This window comes from Mastigoproctus giganteus, chromosome 2 (assembly GCF_048544385.1).
Source record: "Mastigoproctus giganteus isolate SK-2022 chromosome 2, ASM4854438v1, whole genome shotgun sequence".
NCBI classification, from domain to species: Eukaryota; Metazoa; Arthropoda; class Arachnida; order Uropygi; family Thelyphonidae; genus Mastigoproctus; species Mastigoproctus giganteus.
In genome coordinates this window covers 6255735-6274459 of record NC_143576.1, presented here as the reverse complement: position 1 = coordinate 6274459, position 18725 = coordinate 6255735, and the positions used below count along the sequence as shown (strand labels likewise).

Below are 18725 nucleotides of genomic sequence, written 5' to 3'. Positions count from 1 at the left end.
TTAGTCAAAAAAGAACCACAAAACTTAATTAGCTAAAAATAGTATCTTACTTCTACAAATATATAAGGTAGTTGGAATTTTGAGTGAATAATGATATTCCTCACCTCTTTCTTACTTTATGTGTAAAAATATATGTGAAGAGTAAAACAAAAATTAAAATTAGTTAGAGAGAGAGTAACAGTTTTGATATTTTGTTTGACTTATTCAGAAGACAGTTTTGAGAAGAAGAAAAAAAAAAAAATCATTGTAATAGTTTGGAGAAGGAATTCAAATTTGACTCAATTTATCATAACTGTCATAGATAGTCATGATCAATTTGAAGGAATTAGAATGGGAGGGGGGCATCAAACTCTCAGCTGCCCAATGCAGGCACAAGCTCACACTTGTGCATCACACAACACAGCAAAAATCTCCAATGCAGAATGCACTATTCCCAAAGAAGGTGATTATTGCCAGTGACTCTATTGTCAAGGAAATATTTATTGCAAGAAGGAAAGGTGGAATGGAACCAAGGTATGTCTGCCAGAGGCAAAAGTAGCTGATGTTTCGGAGCAGATATTTTTTAAGGGCACAAAAAGTATCATTGTACAAGTTGGCACTAATGATATTAAGAGTAGGAGATCAGAGGACTTAATTAACAAGTAAAGGGCAATGTTGGGAAAAAGTTGCGAGTTAGGATTGTGAAATTGTCTGCAAACCTGCCCACACACGATAGGAGGGAGTACGCATTGAAACCCTTGTCAATCAATTTGGCCCTAAAGAGAACATGCAAGATTCATGGGGTAAAATTCTCAGCTTGGTCTGTGCTTATTAACAGGACAAACTGTTTTTACAGGGATGGGATACACTTGAATAGAAGGGGTGCAAGAATATTTGCTGATGCTAAATCGAGGCAGTATTAGGTGGGTCGGAAAACTGCTAGCTTGGAGGGGGAGATACACAGACTAATAGATTAAATAGAGTCACAGGCAGAGGTGAAGGTTTGTTTGTTTATTTGGTTTTTAGAAGCATTAGCAACTAAGGCCATATTGCACCGCATATCCCCGGTGGTCACGGAATGACCACCGGAGATATGCGGTGGTCATTCCGTGACCTTTCCGCATCCTCCGCATTTGGTGATCACGGGCTCGAACCCCAGTGTAATCAAGAAGCGTGTGCTACGCACTGCTGGTCCTGCCCACCTGGCTACGGAGGCGCCCAGAGGTGAAGGTGATTCTTCCACTGCTCCTATTGGAAATTGCAGCAGCCTAGAAAGCAAGGTGTCGGGGATTTCAAGCCTCGCTGTGGGTCCTCATGGAACCAGTGAATACATAGGCTGTGTAAGGGTAATTAAGAGTAAGAACATGTGCATGTACACTAATGCTAGGAACAGTTGTAAATAAATTTGACGTATTTGTCCACGGGTGATTAAGTCATCACATGCAGACAATATATGGATAGTGGAGATATGGTGTCGCTCAGACATAACTGATACTGAACTTAAATATGAGGAGTACAATGTATACAGGAAGGATAGACAGGAAATGATGGGTGGAGGGGTTATACTTTTGGTTAAGATACATATTAAATCTAAGGAAGTGCATCCAGTCAACATGGGTGACCAGTGCAATGTTAAGTTACTCAATTCTATTTTCCCACTGCATGTGATATAAGCACTGGGAAAACAAAACTAAGAGTAGAAGTGTGTCATATGCCTAATGACTGTGATGAGGATACCAAACAGCTATAGAGAAAATTGGAGTGGGTCAGTAAATCAATATGTCTTATAATGGGGGATTTTAACTTTCCAGATGTTGACTGGAATTACTAGTTGGTCATCACCCACACTAGCAAGACTTTTGTAGATTTCGGGGGAATGACTGTTTTCTAGAGCAGCATGTTAGAGAGACAATAAGAGGTTGATCTAGTTATCAGCAATGATTTTACATGCATTAAGAATCTGCAGGTAAAACACCCACTTTTACCAGCTGCGATCACTGTATACTAATGTGGAATTTAATTAAAGACCTAACTACTGTAAAGGAAAGGGCTTTTGCTTTCATAAGGGCAGCTACAGTGGAAACAGACAGTTAAAATTATGCAGCAGGACCAACTGATGATGTTACCAACAGCAAATTCTAAATGGGAAGCATTCAGAGAAGTAATCAAAGAAGCTATTAGGCTTTTCATACCAACAAAGAAATACTGTTCAAGGCTTAGATGTAAATGGATGTCGGATGAACTATTGAGACATATGGCAGAAAAGAAAAGTGCATGGGATGCATATAAATTATCAGGTGATATAGAAGCTTATGGTAGATATAAATTAGTATGCAATCAAGTCACAAAGGAGGTTAGGCAAGTAAAGGCAGATTGTGAGAAATCTCTGGTAAGAATGCAAAGAAAAGCAGCAAAGACTTCTACTTATATTAACAGTAGAAGGAAAGGTTTGAATTACATCAGACCACACGATATCAGTGGGTTAACTGTTGATGACCCTGCTCAGGTTGCTCACAAATTGAATAGATATTTTGCATCTACATCCATACATGAGGAATTCTTTATGGGAAGGGATGTCAGAAGTTTAACAAACTCCAACAGGCAGCTAAATGACTGTGTTAACTGAAAAGAAAGTGGAAGAGAAATTGTTGTAGCTGAATATAAAAAAGGTACCTGGGGTGGATGGGATTTATCCAATCATATTAAGGGAGGCAGCAAAGGAGGCAAGCAAATGCTTATCCATAATTATGAGAGCATCCTTGGATTCAGGGGCAGTTCCTGTGGACTAGAGGTGTGCGAATGTATCCCCAATTCATAAAGGGTGATCAAAAAGTGACGCAAGTAATTACAGACCTGTTAGCTTAACGTCTGTTCCTAGAAAAATAATGGAGTCATTGGTTAAAGAAGTAATGCAGTATCATTTAGAGTATAAAGAAATTATACTGCAGTCACAGCTTGGATTTATTATGGGGTGGTCTTGTCTAACCAATCTGATTGGTACTATGCAGTGACCAAAGAACTGGATGCAAAAAATAATTTTGATATCTTCTGTATAAACTGGGGCAATGTGGCAATAAGGGAAAGTTAGTGTTATGGATAAAGGGATGGCTTAGTGGAAGGAAACAGAGTGGTTATCAATGGGCACTGCTCTTCATGAACTAATGTTATCAGTGGAGTTCCCCAAGGTTTAGTACTGGACCCATTGTTGTTTTCAATATTTATTAATGATATTGATGAAGATATATCAAACTTAATATCAAATTTGCAGATGATACAAAGGTTGGCAGGGTGGTTAATGACAGCCATGACGGTATGTCACTGCAACAGGATTCAGAAAAATTACGTTGATGTGCTGGAAATGGCAGTTGAAGTTTAACACTGACAAATGTAAGGTACTGCGTACGGTTAACAGTAATCCCAGAGTAACTTATCGTTTGTGGGACTACACTCAGTGTAGTAGAAAATGAAAAAGACACGGGGGAAAATATGCAGTCAGATATGAAATTCTCTGAGCAGTGCAGACATGCTTATGGGATTTAATCAATGATACACAGACACACTGCTAGTAGGGATAAGGAGGCAATTATTCCTTTCTACTAGGCCAGTGGTTCCAAAACTACTGAGATCAACAGACTCTTCAAAAATCAAAACAAGTCTGTGGACCCCTTCAAAGAGGAAAAAAAGTTTGTAGACCCCCCACCCACCCACCCACCCACCCACCCACCCACCCACACACACACACACACACACACACACACACACACAGTAAGCACTGGTTATAGTGATCACGTTTGCAAATTGAATTTTGATTCTAATAAATGCTGATTCTAATAAGCGAAAACTGACGAATATTATCCACAGGCTATAAAAATATAGATATAAAACACAAATGTGCACTTTATTACAAATTAAATGTGTGAAAATAAGAAGAATATTATCCACAGGTTAGCAATATAAAAATAAATTTATACTTACTTACATACGTAGCTTAATTAATATACTTATTAATTAAACATAAAACTTTGTAATATGATCATAATTTTAAATAGTCACTCATTTTAGATTACTTTAAATCTCTATCACTACAAAGTCTATTTATAGATTTTTCAATATCGTGTAACAGTCTATATTCATGATCACTTGCACCAGTTTCTTCCAAAGCTCTCCTCAGGATGGCTTTTGCTTCACGAGTTTGCCATTTTGTAACTGGAATTTTTTTGTTCGGTCTTCATTTTCCTCCTCCTTGGCAAAATTATCAGTAAAAGACTCTGCAATTTCTTTTTCTGTTAAAGCTGTAGTAATTACCTGTTTATAACAGATTGTACAAAACAAAAAGGCTCGATAAACAGAAAACTTCAAATTGTTTTTATGGTTGTGACCTCTAGAAATATATCACAGAGGCATTCAAAATTGATTCTTATAACCGAAGATGTGATTCTAATAAACAATAAAAGTGTAGTGTATTTTATTGATTTGAATTGATTCTTTGGAATTTGATTCTCTAAAGGGCTGATTCTAATAACCAGTAATTACTATAATCGGCACTTACTGTGTGTACACATATGCACATGCACGCACACGCATGAAGATGTGTATACATGTAAGGTACTGCGTATGGGTAACAGTGATCGCAGAGTAACTTATCGTTTGTGGGACTACACTCATGCCTTCCCTAGTTTGGGAAACGCTGTACTAGGCCATGGTTAGGCTGCACCTTGGGTATTGTATACAGGTCTGGAGACCTCACTCTGGGAAGGATTAGATCTGCGGGAATGAGTGCAAAGAAGGGCAATCAGATTGATGAAGGAAACAAAAGGGTGATCTTACCTAGAAAGGCATCAGTTCTGCAAATTGCAGCTTCTGGAGAGTAGAGTGATTTGATTGAGGTGTTTAAGGATTGAGCAAGCTGAATGAATGTGAATGGCATTGTTCCTCTTGCTGAGACTGCACACATGAGGGGGGGGGGGCATAAATTTAAGTTAAGGAAGGATGGTTGTAGGATAGATGTGTGAAAATTTTCCTTCAGCCAGCAAGAAGTTGATTGTTGGAATAGGCTTCCATCTGTTGTTGTGAAAGTGGAGAGTTCCAATAAATTCAAGACAAGTTTTTTGAAGGGTAAGGATTGGGGGGGGGGGAAAGAGAATGTGTCTGCTGATGTGCTATACACTTACTTTTTTTGCATCATTACTCAATGTACTTTCCTCCTGCACTTAGGAGAAGACTACATAAAAAAAATTTATTGAAAATATTTTAAATATCAAAGTATTAATAATAATAAAACTAGTATCACATCATAACTTGTCATGTTGCCACTGGAGAGATAATATTGCTGTAAACAGAACTCTGGGAAAAGTTTATAGCTACAGAAAAAACTTTTATCCTCCCAAAATTTCTTAGTGATTCAAATAGGTGAAAAATATTTCTGGAATAATCTGAAATAGACATGTCTGAAAGCATTTATGACCACTTAGTGTTTAGACATGTTCAAACTGTAAATGCTGCTGTCCAGGATCCTCCCAATGGTCTTATTGGCAGTATAAGATCAGGTGCTAAACTGAAGAAAAATGATTCTTGCACTGATGTATGACAAACATACCCACAGGGGCTCACATTTGGTGAGTATGAGCTTGGCACACCCAGGGTCCTGAGTTGGATATCATCATTCTTCTCTTTTTGTTGGTGATTTCCTTCTACCCTCTCTCCCTCTGTGTGTGTGTGTGTGTGTGTGTGTGTGTTTCAGATTTTTTTTTTTTTTTTTTGGCCTAGCGCAGCATAAGCCTCATGCTTCCTTGCACCATATGGCTAATAATAATAATAAATAACGGTGAAAATATGACACCATGCTCCAAAAAATCTACATTATTTAAACCTTCAGTGTCCCAAAAGAATAAAGATATGGTCTTCTCAGAAAATTTTTAGGATCTGATTTTTTTTTTTTTTTTTTTGGAAGTAGAGAGTTCATGTGATGAACCAACACCTTATTACTAGCTACAATCAGTCCATTAAATGAATTCAGCTCCCTGTTGCGATATTGTAAATGGGTAATAAAAACAGAGCTGCAAGACTCAAATAAATTTTACGTTATTACAATATATTTTAAAGAGATTACCTCAATATTTATTTTAAGAGATCACCTCAATCTTTTGCATAGAATGCGTCCAGTCAATGCTCTCCAAATGTAACAAATAAAATAAAATAAACAGATAAAATAATTTAATGAATTCTTTCACTCAGAGATACGACCGATTTGACATACAACCAAATCGAAGGTTGAGCCACCATCCGACCCCGAAACACAAACAAAATCAGCAAGGCCAAGAGTATGAGAAGACATCGTGTCAGAATAAATAATTCAAATCGGAAAACCGCTTACGAGAAAAAATAATTAAAATCACAATTAAAAATTAAAATCATGATTAAAAATTTGAATGAACACACAAATTAAATTAAATTCGCAGCTTTTCCCTTCCCTTAAGCAGATAAAGCTTTGACTGATCGTTGTGTTCACAGGATGGAAATATTTCAAGGTGTGTGTGTGTGTATTTGTTAGGCTCTTAAATGGAGAGTTTATTTGTATTGATGCATGCATAAAAATCTTAGAAAGGCTTTTGATACTGTTGCACATGGAAGACTGCTACACAAATTGGAGCAGTGTGACATTGGAGGCAAATTACTGCTATGGATAAAGGGGTGGTTGAGGGGGAGAAGACAGAGAGTGGTAATCAATGGACACTGCTCATCGTGGACTGATGTTATTAGTGGAGTCCCTCAGGGCTCAGTGTTGGGTCCATTATTGTTTTCTGTATTTATAAATGATATTGATGATGGTATATCGGGATTAATGTCCAAGTTTGCAGACGATACAAAGGTTGGCAGGGTTGTCAAGGACACTACTGACACTATGCTGCTGCAACAAGATCTGGAAAGGTTGAGCAGATGGGCTGAGAGGTGGCAAATGAAGTTTAACATTGACAAATGTAAAGTACTACACATGGGAAACAGCAACCCCAGAGCAACGTATCAACTCTGTGGTACAACACTGACAGTGGTAGAGAATGAAAGGGACTTGGGGGTGGTTGTGCAGGCAGATATGAAGTTCTCTGAGCAGTGCAGACGGGCTGCAAGAGTAGCTCATGGAGTATTGTCAATGATATACAGGAATTTTTCCAGCAGGGATAAGGAGGTGATTATTCCCTTGTATAAGGCGATGGTCAGGCCACACCTAGAGTACTGTATACAGGTCTGGAGGCCTCATTTCAAGAAGGATGTAGAGCTGCTGGAACGAGTACAGAGAAGGGCAACAAGATTAGTGAATGGAACAAAGGGGTGCTCTTATGAAGAACGGCTTAAGTTTTGCAAATTACAGTGTCTGGAGACTAGGCACCAGCGAGGTGATCTGATAAGAGGTGTATAAAGCCTTGAATGGTTTAAGCATGCTCAATGCTGATGGGATTCTTCCTCTAGCTCAGAATAATCACCTGAGAGGGCATAAATTCAAATTGAGGAAAGACAGATGTAGGATAGACGTGCGGAAATTTGCCTTTAGCCAGCGGGTGGTTGGTTGGTGGAACAGACTTCCATCCCTTGTGGTGGAGGTTGATAGCCTAAATAAGTTTAAGGCTCAGCTGGACAGGTATTTTGAACGAACGGAGGGGTGAAGTGGAAGTGGTTTTTTTTTTTTTTTTTTTTTTTGGCTGATGCTGCATAAGCTTGCTTTCTTGCATCAAATGCCTCTACTAATGCTAATGTTATAATGCTAATGAACACACAAATTAAATTAAATTCGCAGCTTTTCCCTTCCCTTAAGCAGATAAAGCTTTGACTGATCGTTGTGTTCACAGGATGGAAATATTTCGAGGTGTGTGTGTGTATTTGTTAGGCTCTTAAATGGAGAGTTTATTTGTATTGATGCATGCATAAAAAAAGACCAGAAATCCGAAATTAGGTAAGGACGTCGCACATTAATACAATTTTCATGTAGTTTCATTTCAAGAGTTTCCGTAATCAATAATTTTATGTAATTATGTTCTATGCTAAAAATTTTCACTTCACTGAATAGGAATCCAAGACCTTCATTGATAGCACGAAAGGCTAATTCCGACATGGCGTGTTACTTGATGCGTAAATCTAGATTACACCGAGTCGACCCTTCATACGATGAATCACTGACTACAAGAAATCTTCTATACAAGATCATTTACTTGTACCGAGCAAGAAGGAAGAACTGTGTGATTTTTTTAACATATTATGGAGCTTCTACATAGGCCTGGCTATAATTATGAATTCTGTATTTTTAAAGAGTTTGAGTCGCTTGTACCATTGTTCGACTTATGGTATAGAAATAAAGTGTTTTTTATTGGTTTTATTAATAGGTATCGCATTTATTGTCTTATTTTTTGCTTGTAAACTGATTTGATGTACAATGGAGAGTGGATAGCCTTTATTTAAAAACCTGTTTGTTAGTGTATCAATTTCTAAGTGTAAGGTGGGTTCAGAAGTAAAATATATGTAAGCACTAAAGAAATGGTTAAATATTACGTACCTCTTATAAGTAAATGTATGATAACTTCTATAATGCAAGTACATCCTCGTGTTGATGGGTTTTCAGTAAATGTTAAATTGCATTTTTTGCAAGTCTCGTGTAAGAGTGAAATTTAAGAAGCTTAGAGCTTTTGTTTCTATATGCTCTTCCTCCAATGCAAAATGTAGTCTCGTGTGAATATTGTTAAATACTTCTAGAATGTCCTGAGTGGTGACATGATCTGTTATAACAAGTACATCGCCAATATATCTACCATAGTAAGCAATGCAAAAGAGAAGCGGTGTAAAATTTATATGCTTGATATTAGAAAGATAAATTTCTGCTATTAGGCCACTCAGGTAATTTTTGATAGGTAATCCAAAAATCTGTTTGTATATAGTATCTTTAATAATGAAATAACTGCTTCAAGTAGGAGCATGATTAATTGAAAAATTTCTTTTTGGGTTATTTAGTGTGATTTATTGAGATGGTATCTTTGTTTAACAATTCATTAGCATCGGCACAGGATGCAAGAAAGCAAGCTTATACAGCATCCACCAAAAAAAAAAAAAAAAAAAAAAAAACCTTCTCATTTTACCCATCCACTCGCTCCAAATGTTTGTCTAGTTCTGCCTTGAATCTATTTAAGCTCTCAACTTCTACAATGACATATGGAAGTTGGTTCCAGCAATCAACCACCCACTGGCTAAAGGCAAACTTCTGCACATCTATCCTACAACTTCTTTTCTCAATTTGAATTTATGCCCTCTCAGGCGATTATTCTGAGAATGAGGAAGAATCCCATCAGCATTGAGCAAGCTCAAACCATTCAAGGCCTTATACACCTCAATCAGATCACCTCGCAGGTGCCTCCAGATACTGTAATTTGCAAAAGTTAAGCCTTTCTTCATAAGAGCAACACTGTTCCATTCACCAATCTTGTTGTTATTCTCTCTACTCGTTCCAGCAGCTCTAGATCCTTCTTAAAATGGGGCCTCCAGACCTGTAAATAGTACTGGTGGTGTGGCCTGACCACTGTTTTAGAAAAGGGTACAATCACTTCCTCATCGATGCTAGAAAAATTCCTCTATATCATTGACAAGACCCTATGAGCTACCGTTGTTACATTTTTTGCACTGCTCAGAAAACTTCATATCTCACTGCACAATTACCCCCAGGGCCTTTTCATTCTCCACTACCCTGAGTGTAGTACACACAGTTGATAAGTTACTCTGGGGTTACTGGTACCCTTTCCATTTGTGAGTGTTAAACTTCGGTTGCGACCTCTCAGCCCATCTGCACAACTTTCCCAGATCCTCTTGCAGTAGCATCCTGCAACAGGATCCTGTAGCATCCTCCGTATCACCTGCAAACTTAGACATTAAGCCTGATAAACCATCACCAATATTATTAATAAATGCAGAAAAAGATGGACCCAACACTGAACCCTGGGGGACTCCACTAATAACATTAGTCCATGAAGAGCAGTGTCCATTGATTACCCTCTGTCTTCTCCCACTCAACCATTCCTTTATTCATACCAGCAATTTGCCCCCAATGCCACACTGCTCCAATTTGTGCAGCAGTCTTCCAAGTGCAACAGTATCAAAAGCCTTTCTAAGATCCAAATATACAATATCAAAATTATTCTTTGCATCCAGTTCCTTTGTGACCACATCATAGTATCCAATCAAATTGATCAGACAAAACTAATCGTTAACAAACCTATGCTGTGTCCGAACTATAACTGAAGTCCTACTCAAGTAAAGGACATTCTTATCAAAACTAAAGAACTAAAATGGTCTTGGGCAGGACACACAGCTTGAAGACATGATCACAGATGGACTAAGAAAATAACAGAATGGTATCCAAGAGGAGCTAGAAGAAAACCTGTAAGACAAAGGCAGAGATGGATGGCCAAAGCTCAAAACAGAAGTAACTGGAAAGTTGCTGGAGAGGCCTTCATCCTGCAGGGGATTGAAAATGGCTGATGATGATGACCCATCATGAGATGGAACCCCCAATCAGGGAGAAATAATATAAGAGCAATAATAATAAACTACTACTATAGCTTAATAAACTATATTATTAATTTCACATTGTATAAGAGTGGTATTAAATACAGTAATAATCTTAACGGAAAACAACAACATAACGTCCTTCCCTAACTATATTAGATGCTACTGTACTTCACTGTTCATGAGAAACAGTGAAAATTCTAGGTCAAATCTGAACCTTTCCCAATAGTACCACTTCTTCTTCTTCTTCTGGCATTATAACCTAGGGTGGGTCCTCAATGATGTTCCACCAGTAAACTCTCCCAGAAGTCAAACTTCTCCAACTTCTTACTTTCATGATCTTTAAGTGCTCTTCTACGTCATCCATCCATCTTTTCCGTGGTCTGCCTCTACCCTCCTCCCTGGAAGGTTTCCATTTCATTATCCTCTTAGTCATTCTGCTGTCATCTATTCTCATAACATGTCCCAACCAGGCAAGTCTCTGGCTCTTCACAAATCTGACAATGTCTGGACCCTGAATAAAATCGTCAAGTTCATGGTTCATTTTGATCCTCCAGGATCCAACAATGTCTTGTATGGGCCCAAAGACTTTTCACCGAATTCTACACTTGAACACTCTTAACAACTCCTCATCTTTACTTGTTAATGTCCAAGCTTCAGAATCGTATGTTACAACTGGTCTAATGAGACTTTTGTATATTCTTAATTTTAAATAGACGTAATCAGTTTTTCACGTGCACAGAAGCATCTGTTTCCACTCAGGACACTTAATTTCATTAGCAATAGAGTTGGACTGGTTTATCTGCGATCCTAGACAGGCGAAATTTTGAACATGCTCAAACGAGAAGCTGCTGGTTCTTAAACTTTGTGTTATCTGCTGTTCTCCAGACTTCTGTATATTTTGTCTTTGCTTCATTTATCCTAAGTCCTCTTCTTTGTGCTTCACTATCCAGCCTGGCCACTGTTTTCTCCAGTGCTCCTTTAGTCCTACTGATAATAGCGACATGATCAGCAAAAGCACAGACTGCACTGTCTTTGTGCCTGTGTGTCCAGTCACTTCAAATTTTCTGACAGTTGCTTCTAAAACCAAGTTAAATAACACAGTAGAGTGTATTGCCCTGTTTAACACCAGTGTTAATGTCAAAGGGAGTCGTCAACTCATTGTAAATTCTCACCACTGCTTTAGAGCCAGCCAGGGTTGCTTTTATGAGCCTAACAATCTTTGCAGGTATGTCTAGGAGAAGGAGATCATTTATCATTTCCTCCCTGTTGAGTGAATTAAATGCTTGTTTGAAATCTACATATAGGTTAAATAAGTGTATATTATACTCAAATGCTTTTTCCTGTATCTGTCTCAAGATGAAAATCTGGTCAGTTGTTGAGTTGTTGTTGTTATTGGGTTTAAAGACACAAGAGCAACTGAGGCCAAATTGTGTCTATTCATCGTTTAATTGCATGACCTTATCTTTATGGTTGTTAAATTATATACTTTTGTATAGGCCAATACATTTTAAGTATATTAAAAGTTCTTCAATATTTGCATTGTTTCCTAGAATATGAGATAAATCAGGTGATATGTTAAGCCTGGAAACTGATTGAAAAGTGTTTGACCAGATGGTTGAATGCAAGGGACAATCAAGCAGAAAATGGCGGACCGTAAGCCGACTGTTACAGGATGAACACTGAGGTGGGATTTCTCCCAATAACAAGTAGAGATGGGTATGATGCGTATGTCCAATTCTTAGTCTTGCCAACACCACTTCCTCACGTCTGTTTGGTCTGAAGCAAGAGAGCCACAGCTTTGGTTCTTGTTTTATTTGGTAAAGTTTGCTGTTAGTATTCCTTTTCCATATCTGTGACAGTTGTCGAACATGCTTTACGAATAACAGGTTTGTAATCAGTGTATGGAACCTGAGGATGTTGTGAGAGAGTGGGTTGAGGATGTTTAGCGGCAAAGTCTGCACTTTCATTTCCCGGAATGCCAGAATGGCCAGGGATCCAGCAAAAGCTGATTGACTGATTGGACACACTACAGGAAAATAGTTGGGAATGAATTTCTTTCAATGTAGGATGAGAAGAGGAGAAATTCTTCCTTATGGCATTGATAGCACTGAGGGAATCTGTAAATTATTGCGGGTGAGATGCAAAGTGCTAACTTGATGGCATAAAGTTCAGTAGTGAAGACACTGCATGATAAAGGTAGTGTGGCTGAAATTGTACATGTAGGAAAAACAGCTGCAGCACCTACCATACTATCAGTTTTGGACCCATCAGTATATATTTTACAGAAATCGGAGTTAAGAGTAGCATGAGCTGAGTGCAACTGTCTCATGTTATTGGGAGATATGACATTCTTCCCCCACTGGAGAAAATGTGTGTCATGTGAGGCACAAATATACGTCCAAGGTGGAATAGGTGCAGTTGTGTTCTGAAAAATATCAGCTAAATCAATGTTCCAACTCAGAATAAGATCTTTGATCCTGAGTGAAGCAGGTCGATTTTCATGTGGCTTATTCTCATAAAAGGAATCCCACCGAGTGTGATAAAGATACTCCCAACTGGGGTGCGATGGAAGACTCTGGATCTTAGAAGCATAGAAAAGCAATAATGTTTTTCTACGAAGATGTAATGGAGGCTTGTGGGCTTCAATATAAAGACTTTGCATGGGAGAAGTCCTGAATGCGCCCGGAGCAGTCCTCAGGGCACTGTGCTGGATGACATTTAGCCGATCTAATGTGCTTTTCCTAGCTGAGTCATATACGGGAGAACCATAATCTAAGCGTGAACGGATCAGAGATTTGTAGAGGTGAAGTAAGGAGTACCGATCAGCTCCCCACGACATGGATGAGACTGATCAAAGCATGTTCAACTGTTTTAGACAAGTAGTTCGTAGATATGTGATATGTGCTTGGAAGTTAAGCTTACTATCTAATATCAGACTGAGAAATCTGATGCTGTTTACTACTGGTATTGGGCAATTGGTTAGCCGTAATTCAGGATGGTCGTGGACAGCACGTTTCTTACAAAAGTGAGTGGTGGTAGACTTTTGTTCAGCTAGTCGATATCCGTTGCATGACATCCAGGATTCAATTCTGTTAATGGCAAGTTGGAGTTGACGCTCAATGGTGTTCATGCTTTGCGATTGGCAGGAGATGGCGAGGTCATCCGCGTACATATAAGCCTCCACAGTTTTGGGGATGTCTCTAGTTATGCTGTTGACTCGAATTGCAAATAACGTTGCACTGAGTATAGATCCCTGTGGTACTCCTTCTTCCTGAATATGGGGTGTAGACAGTACGTTCTGATAACGGACCTGAAAAGAGCGGTGGCGCAGGAAATTCTGAATTATCTGAGGGAGATGACCCCTTAGTCCTAGGTGATAAAGGTCCATAATAATACCATGTCGCCAGGTAGTATCAAATGCCTTTTTAATATCTAAATTGACCATGACTAGATGTTGCTTCATGACAAAGGCGTTGCAAATATTCGATTCAGCTTTGATAAGGACATCAAGAGTGGATCTGTTCTTACGAAAGCCACTCTGATGATCTGTTAAAAAGGTTCTCTGCTTCTAAGATCCAGGTAAGCCTCGTATGTACCATTCTTTCAAAAATTTTCCCCATGCAGCTTGTGAGAGATATTGGCCTATAATTGTTAACCAAAGGGTCTTTGCCTGGTTTTGGTATGGCAAGTATGAGAGAATGACGCCAGGAAAGCAGATAAGCATTTTCTGAGAAGATTCGTTATAGAAAATTAATAGGGTACGTAAGTCCTCTTCAAGTAATTGTTTTAGCATGATGTAATGTACGTCGTCTGGGCCGGCAGCACTATTTGAAGATTTATTTAAGGATTCTTTGAGTTCTGTTATATTAAATGGTTGATTGTATGGAAGTGAGAGCCGTGTGGAGAAGTTAATTTTGCAGCATTCTGCATCTGCCTTGATGTGCTGAAAGGAGATCGAGTAGGAAGCAGAAGCAGATATTGTAGAGAATGATTCTGCTAGCGCATTGGCGATTTCCTTAGTTGCCGATAGATCTTTCCCCTTCCAACAGAGTATTGGAGAGGGTGGTCGAGTGAATTTTCCATTTAGTGCTTTAATTCTTCTCCAAATGAATCGTGGGTCAGTGTCTTTGGTGATAGTTGAGGCAAATGAGATCCACGAGTCACGTTTGGCTTTTCTCCTAATCTGCCTTGCTTTGGCTTTAAGTATTTTGTATTCTATTAGATTATGTTATTGGAAACTTACGGAATTTGTTCCAAGCACGGTTTTTCTCACGCTTGGCATTAGAACAATCTGTATTCCACCAGTTGTTACGGTGGGAGTACTTGTGAGGTTGTGACTTCGGGATTGAATTTTTTGCTGCATTTAGAATCTGACTGGTAATGTAGTTAGTTACTTCTTCAATTGGATGTTGCTGAACATAACTCCTGTCTAACTTGACCTGGGTACAGTAGCTCTCCCAGTTTGCCTTCTTGAACTTCCAGGTGGATCGGACCTCGAGATTTGCAGTTACCCGTGTTTGTAATGAGCAAAGGATTGGAAAGTGATCGCTGTTTAGAGGATTGTTTAGCACTGACCATGACATTCTTGGGAGAATTGCTGGTGAGCAGATAGACAAGTCTATTGCAGAAGTAGATCCTGTACATAGGTTAATATAAGTGGGAGATCCAGAATTTAGTATAGTTAGGTTGTTATTATTCATGAATGTTTCGATTAATTTGCCTCTTGTGTCAATCGCAGGCGATCCCCATAATGGATGGTGGCCATTGAAGTCACCAAAAAGGCAGATTGGAGATGGTAGTTGCATAACCAAATTATCAAGTTCTGTACTTGAAATTGGTTGTGAAGGGGAAATATATATAGAAGTTAGGGTAATTGAAATACCGATTGAAATACGTGCTGCCACAGCTTCTAGATTAGTTTGTAACTGAATTTGCCTGGACGGTATGTTTGATTTTATAAGCACAGCTACTCCTCCGCAAGCAGGAGACTCCGAAATCCTGTCTTTTCTATATATTGTATATTTTGTAAATTTTGGTGAAGCTTCAGATGATAAGAAAGTTTCTTGTAGACATACTCCTATCGGATTGTATTTAATCAGTAAATCTTTTATGTCGTCAGAATTGCTTCTTAGTCCTCTGCAGTTCCACTGTATGATATTAGACATTATTTGAGTTTAGTTGTGGTCGATTGTTCTGACTGTTTTTTAGAAGTGGAGCATTTAGATCTGTCTTGCTTTATTTTATCTTTTTTCGGGAAATAGGGGCGAACAGAATCCATGGTGTCATTTGCATGGAGTTCCAAAATGGGCTCCCCATTATCTAAACGGTCATCTACTTCCATACTGTTGGTGGGAGTTTCCATTTGTTTTGAACCTGTGTCAGATTTCCTTTGCTCTGTGTCATATGGGACCGATTCAGTATCACTAGGGATACTGATTGGGGTATTTGTAGCTTCGCTAGTTTTATTTTGAGGATTTTCTTTTTTTGAATTTGAAAGAGTAGATTTAAGCCAATTAGCCATTGAGGTATTAGGCGGAATTGATATGTCTGTTTGTGCTCCAGTAGATACATAGTTTCTAGTGAACAGCGTAGCATCGACTGCTAGGCATGCTCAACATAACTTGCCTACGTGCCTCAGGAAAAGTAACTTTATTTTCTATTTTATATTTTTGAATTTTTTCCCTTTAATCCATAATTCGCAAGATTTGGAAAAGGCAGGGTGATTTCCCTTGCAGTTTGGACATGCAGCAGTTGCAGCCGAGCAATCAGCTTGAGTATGTTCTTTAGCTCCGCAGATGGGACAAATGGAGTCACCTCTACATGCCTGCTGTGAATGACCATATTTCTCGCATTTGAAGCAATGAACAGGATTCGGAATATATGGTCTAATACAATTCAAGTAGCCAGCTTTGATTGAGGATGGTAAGTGTGGAGTACTGAATGTTAAAATGATGGTTCTAGTTGGAGTTAGATTCCCATCTTTTTACACTTGTTACTTTTTGACTACTAAGTTCTTGGAGTAGTTCTTCTCCGGAGACTGTAATTAGGTCCCACTCACTGATCACACCTCTTGATGAATTTAAGGTTCTGTGGGGAGTAACTGATACTGTCAGCCCCCCAAATGATGTTGTATTTAACAGCCGCTCAGAATGTTTTGAGGTGGCTGTTTCGATCAGAAGGTCTCCAAGATTGTAGTCGCTTCACCATTTTTGGTGACCCTGCAATAGACTCTAAACACTTTTGTATCAAGAATGGTGATAACTTGCCTACAGGTTGGGCAGATAACGAATGTACCACCAAGAAATTCGGTATCTCATTTGGACATTTTGCTTCCGTTCGAAGCCTTTTTGGGTGAACACAGTCATGGTCAATGTCGGGAGTCTCTTGTCTTGAGCTCAATGGCTCTAAAGGGGGATAACTATTTGTATCCATGTTAGCTCCTTTTGGCCCTGGGGGTTTACCTTTACCACCCAGATTACCGGCCCCGCCACGGGGAGGCAGGAGCAGTGCCGCTTGTGGCCAAGCGTAGAGGTTAATATAGTTAGTAGGAGTACTAAATTAAAGAAAAAAGTTATTTCCTTCTTCTGGGCTCACTTCTTAGTGTTTTTAAGAAAATGAAGCTACTTAACGAAAAGGTTTAATAAGTAAGGGAGAAAACAAAATAGAACCTAGTCGCTTACCAGAAAACGCTCTTTAAACGCACGAGAATCGCTTGGCCACGGAAACGCTTGGCACCCGGGGCCAAGTTGTTGAGTGATTGGGTCTGAAACCACAATGATATTCTATGATTTTTCTCTGAATATGCTGCCAGTCTGTTATAACTCCTGACAAAAACCTTGTAAGTAATACTCAGCAATGTAATACGAACTATAATTAGAGCAAAGCAGTTTATCACCCTTCTTGTGAATTGGCTGTATGATTCCAAGTGTCCATTCATCCGGAATCTTTTCCTCAGATCATATTAATAGTATCAGATTATGCACTCTTCTCCATAGTGTCACTCCACCGTTGTTAAGCAACTCTGCAGTTATGCCATCAACTCCTGGTGCTTTAAAGTTCTTTAAACACTTAACTTTTCGAATTTCTTCAAAACTAAGGTTTTCAATGCACGGTTCTACTGTATAGTACAATAGCTGTTTTGTTTCAGTCTTGCCTCTTGTCAAAATGCTCTGAAAATATACTCTTTCCACCATTTCAGAACCCTCTTTATCTCAGTCAGCAAGTTCCCTTCACTATCCCTACATGCAGTAACTTTTGATCGGAATTCCTGTGTACTTTCCTTAATCTTCTTATGAAACTTTCTACTTTCCTTCTTGTTATAATGTTCCACTCTTTCGCTGACCTTCCTTCTCAAAGTTTCTCTCTTTTTCTTTCTACATATCTTAGCTGTAGCAATCCACTCTTCCTTGTAATGTTCACTATTCCCGCTGTAAACATTTCACCCTGGTTTGTCTCTTCAATTCTACTGCTACTCGACATTTGTCATCATATCATTCCTCGGCCTTGAAGTCTCAACCAAGGTTATGTGTGCTGCACCCAGAATTGCAGCCTTTATGCAAGTCCATTCATCTTCAATCTTGTCACTTTATTCCTCTTCCTGTAGTCTTCGGGTCAACTCTGCCTGGTACTTTGTTTCAACAAGTCTATCTTTCTCAATTTCTCTACATTCCACCGCTTAGTTTTCTCAGCCTTTCATCTTGCTACTAGAGCTATTTTATACTTCAGTCTGGCTTCCACTAGAAAATGATCAGAATCGGAGCTCGTACCCCAAAAAGAACGGACATTTTCAATTGCAGTAGCTCACCTCTTAGAGACCAGTATATGATCAATCTGATTAGCCTGATTTCTACCAGAGATTTTCCATGTACCTTTATGAATATTCCTTCTTGGAAACCAGGTACTCATGACCTTAAAGTTGTTGGCAGCAGCAAATTGTGCTACTCTAAGACCATTATTGTTTGTTTCTTCATGGAGACTGTGTCTCCCAAACAGACCCATGAAAATTTCTTCCTTGCCTAGTTTAGTGTTGTATCACCGAGAGTTATAATAGCATCATGTCTTTGAATTCTTTCACACACAGCCTGGAGTTCATCATAAAATCCATCTGCAACATCATCATCATCTGCACCTTCAGCTGGAGCGTACACATTAATGAAGGTCACATTATGGAATTTTCCTTTAATTCTAAGGCTGCAAATTCTTCC

The 18725-nt window shown here is 38.8% G+C and overlaps 1 protein-coding gene across 1 annotated transcript in view; it reads right to left on the bottom strand.

The window, feature by feature from the left end:
• Positions 1–18725, bottom strand: part of Set1 (SET domain containing 1) — a 334241-nt gene that overhangs the window by 109449 nt on the left and 206067 nt on the right.